Raw genomic sequence first — 8,422 nt, 5'->3', positions numbered from 1 at the left:
TGACCAATGGAATCAGATATGGCTCCATCAGCATTCCCCAGAACTTCCCGAGCCAAGGGAAGTCCCTCTTGCTCTGTCCACTTCAGCTCCTCCACAGCCAGTACCAGAGGCAGCATCATCTGATGCCCCATCTGCTATTCCTCCTACCTCAGAGCCGCCCATTACTATCCCTGGTGCAGAGTATCATGCCTTGCTCACTTCTTTCCAGACTCTGACCACTACTCAGACGACCATTATGGAGATGATGGACCACTTCCAGCTTCAGCAGGACCAGCAGACTCTCATTCTCCGGGAGATTCAACAGCACCTCAGTCTTATGCCACCAGCTCCACCTATAGCGGTACCTTCCACAGTTGCAGTGGAGGACCCCTCCTATCCACCAGAGGAGCCTACTACTTGATCATACGATTACTCCTCTCCCTTTTTGTATCTATATTCTATGTTTTTGGATGTCTTATATATTTTGGACCACTTTTATACTGGGATTGGATGTATTCCATGTTTATCTTGTATATTGTACTCTCTCAGTTTATATAGACATCTTCCTTTTTGTGTATTTTAGCTATTCCTTTTTATTTCCTCTAATTATCACTCTTATGATTTTTCTTTTCTTATGCAACATGTGGTTTCTCCTGTTCATTCAGAGTCCCTTACTATCAGGAGGTATCACTTCCTCCCTTTTATTATCTCTTGCTTTTGGAACATTGGGGACAATGTTCATCTTAGTTGGGGGGAGAGTTGAGGAAGTAATTTGTTGAATTTTGGGTTAAGTTATTTTGCTAACAATTATTTTGCAAACTCTCTTTGTTTTCTCAAAGATAAATTCTCAAAAGTAAATGGGAGAAATTAAATTCTTATCTTATTGCCATAGTCTCAGAGTTTGTATTATGCTTATTAAAGTTGATAAATTGTTGAAGCTCCTTTTGATTTCAATCTTAAGTCTTCCACTCTAATCTTTTCACACATTGAACACATTAGATTCCAGTTATAAGATGGAAAACTTTCTCACCCCCTAAACTTAGGAAATTTTCGACTTGGTGCCATTGACCTCATTCTATTAGTGTTGGGACACCTTATAAAAGGCCAATGTGTCTTATGAAAATTTTTTGCTTCACTTGCTTTGAAACCCGAGCAAGGTCCGAGGGGTATATGGTGAAAATCTTTAAAGCCTGGTGCCCTAAGCCTTTACTGGTTGGGAGTCACCGACCTCACTGCTCGTTACATGGGTGGATGGGTGGACACTTAGTAAAAAAAAAAAAAAAAAAAAGGAGGTGCGTTCTTAACCTTTTATATATGAGTTAGTGTTGCTAAAGTTAGAGAAAAACCTTAGTTGGGGGGAGAATATAGTTTGACATACCATAATTGGAAACTAAGCACCTTAACACTTAGATTTTTGTGGAAGATTAAGAGTTGGTCCTTTGGGAGTGAAAATTATTTTGATACTCAAATTTGCATAATGCCCACTCTTTGTATGTTGTGATAGGTAAGTTATTTGATGACTCTTGTTGATGATTGAGTTTTATATCCTTGACTTGCCATGTGAGAGTTTGATCCAATCATGCCACTTGATTATTTTTTGGAGTGATCAGCATGATTTTGTAAATTATTATATTATCTATTTTTCTTTCTTTTTCTCTCCTTCATTGCTCAGGGAGTAGTGATTACTAATCAAAAAGTGCTATTTGATAGCTTATAATTAATCCTTTTAAACACTTTTGAGTAGTAGTTAGTGCCTTTTAACCCAATTAGCATGTTAAGGCCCCTTTCAATCAATTCTAATCAAATTGTGTAAGTTTTGGTGTTTTTGTTAGTATTTTGATCACCAAAGCATTATGAGATTGAGGAGAGTTTTATGGAATCCTTGGAAAGCAATGAGAAGCTTAGAGGAATGAAGAATCAAAGCCTTGAAGCTCTTTTGCCATAAGCAAAGTGGAAATGCAAAGGGAAAGCAAAGAGAAATCAGCCATGGAGCATTCTTGATGACAGTCACTGCAGCTACTTTTGGAGCACTTCCTGGAGTCCAAATTATGCATACAATATGTCATTTGAAAGCTTAGGAATTCAACAATCCAATGCTTCAAACCGTGTGCAATTTGGAGTTGAAATGAGGAAGTTACAGCCTTTGGAAGATAATTGCTCCAAGCTGAAGGAAGGAAGGCTTCAGAAAAGTGCTGCGAAATCACCATTTTTGTTGCAAAGTGATTTCGCAGCCTTTTTGCACAGTGCTATGGAGTTCCCCTGAAGCTTCACGCCGCGATGGAAGCCGAGCACCACAAGATGGAAGTCAACTTTGTGAAGGTGTTGAAGCAGCTGGTTGCTATGAAGAAATTTCGCAGCCCTTCTTGTGCACCTGCGAAATTTCGCAGACCTCACTTGTCACCTGCGAAGTGGTCCTTAGTGCTTCCCGATATTTGTAACCGACACTTGGAGATATTTTTTGATTAGATTTTTGTTGCCCAAATGCCCAAATTCTCCTTGTAAGTCACCAATGATAGGTTTCCTTAGTTTTTAAGCTAGGAATTTGGCAAAATATCAAGGGAATAGCTATCATTGTAATTTTGGTTTAAAGGGAGCCCGAGGAGCCTGTTCTGGGGTGTGTTAGAGGTGTTAGAGTTTTGGTTCCAGGGGATCCTTTGTACAGTTTTGGGAAGGAAGTAAAATACAGAGCACTTGCTCTGTTTTTCATATATATTTTTGTCTTCTCTTTCATTTTCATTTTCTTGCTAGCCAAACATTCTCTGAGATGTTTTCTCAGAGGATGAGAGGCTAGACTCTTTGTCTCTTGGAGCTAAGGTAACCGGGTGAGTTTCCACATGCATAAATTGGAAGTTTTGTTGTTTTAGTTTTTAATGAAGAGAAAGTGTGACCTGTGGATGGTTTTTATCTTTTTAGTTAACTTAAAACACCTTTAAATCACCTGGGCCAACACTTGGTAAGGCAAGTGATCTCCATCCATGGAGATTCACTAGTTTACCCCTTGCGAGCCTCTGGGAGGTGACTTGAAGGTAGGATTTTCTAGAATAGCCAACACTTGGTAAGCTTTTGGACTCTTAGGAGACATCCATTAGTTACCTCTTGCGAGCTTTTGACGGGTAATCCAAGGTTAAAGATCACCTTGAATGGCAAGTGCTAGGTGAGAGGTATGAGCCATTGCAAGGTGCATCAGTGAGAGGGATTTAGTGTTTGAACCCATTAATGGGAAGCATCTGTACAACACCGGTTGGAGAATTAACTATATGTTAATTCTCTAATGCGAGGAAAATAAACAAGTGACCGGAACTCCCTTTTTGTATGAGGAATCTGAGCCTAGTGATCTGAAACTCCAAGAAACACTTTTCTTTGTAATTTAAATCAGTTATTATTTTTGGTTAGCTTAAAACCAATCTTTGTTCAAACGTCTTTATGTTTTCTTTTAAAGCTAACCTTGAAATGAAAAGGCACCAATTCAGCTTTGAATTGATATCATTTGTGAAGTGAAAACCCATCCCAGTGAACGATCCTAGAGCCACTATGCTATAGTAGCTTTGTCTTTGCTACCCTAGTATATGGTGTAATAGGTTATAAATTTTGTTGATTAATCCCTCAATCAAGGAGCACCAGCTGGACACGAATCAGCTGAGACACCAATTAGGCATGAATCAAATGGCGCCGTTGCCGGGGATGGTGCCACTTTGCAGTGATATGATCTTTTGAGAACACTTGTGATCTTCATCACAAGTTTGGTGACTTTTCTTTTCTTTTTACTAACTCTTTTTATTTGTTTTTGTTTCTTTCTTTGTTCATATTTTAGTATACTTTTTATTTAGTTTTTAGTTTACCTTAGTTTTTTCTTAGAATTGTTTTTCTTTTGTTTTCTTTTGTGTTCTCTGTTTTTAATTCACAAATTGCTAGTTGTGCATGCCATATTGAATATGAGATAGCAGAGGAAGCCATGAACTTCATCAGTTATGTGGCTGAATTTTCAAGAAGATGGGATGAACCAAATGCTAGAGATATGGAAAGAATGATGTCTCAACCTAAAGCTAAGGGTGAGATGTATATTTTAAATGATGGCATAGACATGAAGGCAGAGATTGCAGCTATGGAAAGGAGATTGGATGAGCTAGAAATGAAGAATATGCAAGAAGTGCAAGCCATCTCTCAGACACCATTGCAAGCTATGCCTTGTGCCATTTGTCTATCTTATGAGCACTTGGTGGAAGAGTGTCCTATCATTCCAACGGAGAGGGAAATGTTTGGTGATTGCAACACCTACAATTCCAATTGGAGGGACCATCCAAATTTCTCTTGGAAACCACAGCCACCTCAGTATCAGCAGCCTGCTCAAGCACCACAGCAAGCCTCAAACCTTGAACAAGCTATGATGAATCTTAACAAGGTCATGGAAGACTTTGTTGAAGCTAACAAATCCATCAATGCTTAGCTCAGTCAAAGAAATGACTGTGTAGAGAAAAAGATGGATGAAGTGCAAAATTATCTATCTCAGAAGATAGATAATCTCCAAGATTCAATCTCAAGGTTTGCCAACCTCAACACAGTGCAAGAGAAAGAAAACTCTCCTTCTCAACCTTATCAAAATTCCATGAGTATCCATGAAATGGAGGCTAAGGAGGGAGAATCTTCACAAAAGAGGGAAGTCAAAGAAGTGATCACTTTGAGTGGTAAAGAGGTTGATCTGCCCACATGCAAGCTAGAGCATAAGGTAGAGAGTGAAACAGAGAAAGAAAATAGGGAGGAAATCAAAGGAAAGAAAAATGGGAAAAGCATAGAGAAAGATGACTATGATCTTAAATTGGATGAAGAACCACAGAGGATAGTCATCAAGGAAAAAATGAAGAAACACATGCATCCGCTTTTTCTCCAAGCTTTGTATGGCAAAAAGGGAATTGGTTTTGTTGCCATCATACATAGCAAATCTCTAATAAAGGATGCTAACTTCATATGGGATCCGGGCAAGCTGAATCAGGATCAAATTTTTTGATGGACTTAGTCTTTCTAAAGACTAACTAGTCCATAGCTTTTTGTTTTATTTATTACTTGTTTTAATTTTGATTTCAATGTTTTAATTTTGATTTCAATGCTTTAATTTTGATTTTAATGCTTTAATTCTAGTTTGTTTTGTTGTAATATAGGTTTTTGGATGATCAAAATCAAGAGGAATTGCAAAGGAAGAAATCGGGAAGAAATCGGAGCGAAAACAGAGCAAAACAGAGCAAAAACAGGGGAAAAACAGGGGTCTGCGAGATTTCGCAGCCTCTGCGAAATCGGCTTTTTGCTGAAAAACCGTTTCGCAACTCAATTGACTCCTCTGCGAACGGTTTCGCAGCTGCGAAACCAGTGTTTGGCACACGAGTGCCACTCCGCAGCACAGGAACCCCAATTTCGCAGTTGCGAAGTGCTCTGCGAACCACTAAGGCATAAAAAAATGCAATTCCGCAGCGATTTCTCCATTCCGCAGGGTGTTTCGCAGCTGCGAAACCACCTTTTGGCACACGAGTGCCATTCCGCGGTATAGTAACCCCAATTTCGCAGCTGCGAAGTGGGCTGCGAACCACCAAAGCATAAAAAATCCCATTTCCGCAGGAAAGCTCAATTTCGCAGAGGATTTCAAAGCTGCAAAACCAACTTTTGGCACACGAGTGCCATTTTTGCAGCACGGTGACCCTTATTTCGCAGCTACGAAACGGCTGCGAAGCATAAAAACTCCCAATTTTGCAGCCAAAGTCCCATTTCGTAGGGTGTTCTGCAGCTGCAAAATGGTTGCGAACGTAAAAACTTCCAATTTCGCAACCAAAGCTCCATTTTGCAGGGCACTTTTGGGCTGCAAAATCACCTCCAAGCTTCAAAATGGCTGCGAAATCACCTCCAAGCTTCGAAATGACCTTCAAATTGTGAAATTGACTTGTAAAATGGAGGGAAGTTTGCAAAAACACCTTGCAAAGCTAAGGGAAGTTGCTACAATGCCAATAGAGCCCCACTCACCAGCTGAGGACTCTCTGGAACTCATGAACAGCCACCTCTCCATTTCAGTCGTGGCCAAGACTAGAGGAGAGCCCCGCGCACCTTGGAATCACACACATGAAGCCTCTCATTCCATTTCTTACCTCCTTAAACCATCAAAGCCCATAGCTCCAGCTGAGGAGACTATGCCACCTAAGGAGACTACCAGAACAGAGGTCAAAGTGCTGATCCAACCCACTCAAGAGGCCACCACAGATGCATCAGCTCCACAGGATCCTTCCATTACTTGATCATCTTTTTATTTTTTGTCTTTACATATTATATTAGTATTGATAATTTCATGTTTTGATGTCTTATATTCTGGGATTGGATGTATTACTGATGATACATCATACATAGACATCAATTTTTGTTTAAACTTGGCATTTTTCTATTTTCTCTACTCACTAACTCTTATATTTTCTTTGAAACATGTGGTTTCTCCTATATGACTCAGACTCCATGTCACTTAAGAGGTACCACTTCCTCCCTATGTTTTAATCGCTTTTGTCACATTGAGGACAATGTTCAGCTTGGTTGGGGGGAGAGTTGAGGAAGTAAGTATTGCTATTAATGCTAAGTTATTTTGGTAATTTAGTTGCTTTTTGCTTAATTTAAAATTTTTTTTTTAAGTTTTTTATTCTACTCTGCATGGTTATTAAGGAAAAAATTTTCAAAATGAAAAGGGAGAAATTGAATTTTTGTCTTTTTACTTGACTTAGTGTTTGTATTATGCTTACTAAAGTTGATGAATTGTTGAAACTTCTATTGAATTCAACCTCAGTTCTTCCACTTTAAGCTTATCACACACTGTGCACAATAGGTTCCGATTATAAGATGAAGAACTATTTCCCCCTTAACTTAGGAAAATTTAGACTTGGTACCTTTGACCTCATTTAATAGTGTTGGGACACCTTATAAAAGGCCAATGAGTCTTTGAAAAAAAAAAAAAAAGAAAGAAAAATGTTTGCTTGCCTTGAAACCCGAGCAAGGTCTGAGGGGTATATGGTGAAAATCTTTAAAACCTGGTGCCCTAAGCCTTAATTGGTTGGGAGTCACCGACCTCAATGCTCGTTACAAGGGTGAATAGGTGGAGTTTAACATATTGTAGGTGCTTGGGTATTAAAAATTCATTCTCAAAAGTCCGGGGTAAAATCCGAGGAGTTAGTGGTTGAAAAATCCTTAAAGCTTGATGCCCTAAACCTTGATTGGTTGGGAGTCATCGATGGACCCCCGTTACATGGACAATTTAGAAAAAGAATACCTTTAAGCTTTGTACTCCTACAATGAAAAAAAATTGTGAAAGAAAAGAGGTGCGTTCTTAGCCTATTGGAGGTTGATTAGTTTGCTAAGCTTTGAAAAGAACTAGGTTGGGGGGAGAGATTAGTTTGACATACTATATTCGGAAACTAATAAGTAACACTTAGATTTTTGTGGAAGAGTAAGGTTTGGACCTTTGGAAGTGGAAATGATTTTAAAGCTCAAATTTGCATAATGCCTACTCTTTATGAATTGTGACTAAACAAATTATTTGATAACTCTTGTTGAAGTTTGAGTTTTATTTCTTTAATGTTCCATGTGAGAGTTTGATCGGTCATGCCACTTAAACATTTTTTGAATTGATCAGCATGATGTTGTAAATTATGGTAGTTTTATTTTATTTTTCTCTCCTTCATTGCTAAGGGACTAGCAATATGTCGGTTGGGGGGAGTGATTACTACTCAAAAAGTGCTATTTGATAGCTTATAATTAATCCTTTTAAACAGTTTTGAGTAGTAGTTAGTGCCTTTTAACCCAATTAGCATGTTAAGGCCCCTTTCAATCAATTCTAATCAAATTGTGTAAGTTTTGGTGTTTTTGTTAGTATTTTGATCACCAAAGCATTATGAGATTGAGGAGAGTTTTATGGAATCCTTGGCAAGAAATGAGAAGCTTAGAGGAATGAAGAATCAAAGCCTTGAAGCTCTTTTGCCATAAGCAAAGTGGAAATGCAAAGGGAAAGCAAAGAGAAATCAGCCATGGAGCATTCTTGATGACAGTCACTGCAGCTACTTTTGGAGCACTTCCTGGAGTCCAAATTATGCATACAATATGTCATTTGAAAGCTTAGGAAGTCAACAATCCAATGCTTCAAAACCGTGTGCAATTTGGAGTTGAAATGAGGAAGTTACAGCCTTTGGAAGATAACTGCTCCAAGCTGAAGGAAGGAAGGCTTCAGAAAAGTGCTGCGAAATCACCATTTTTGTTGCAAAGTGATTTCGCAGCCTTTTTGCACAGTGCTATGGAGTTCCCCTGAAGCTTCACGCCGCGATGGAAGCCAAGCACCACAAGATGGAAGTCAACTTTGTGAAGGTGTTGAAGCAGTTGGTTGCTATGAAGAAATTTCGCAGCCCTTCTTGTGTACCTGCGAAATTTCGCAGAC

The sequence above is a fragment of the Vitis riparia genome, unplaced genomic scaffold (assembly GCF_004353265.1).
Source record: "Vitis riparia cultivar Riparia Gloire de Montpellier isolate 1030 unplaced genomic scaffold, EGFV_Vit.rip_1.0 scaffold702_pilon_pilon, whole genome shotgun sequence".
Lineage (NCBI taxonomy): Eukaryota > Viridiplantae > Streptophyta > Magnoliopsida > Vitales > Vitaceae > Vitis > Vitis riparia.
This window is presented reverse-complemented; position numbering follows the sequence as displayed.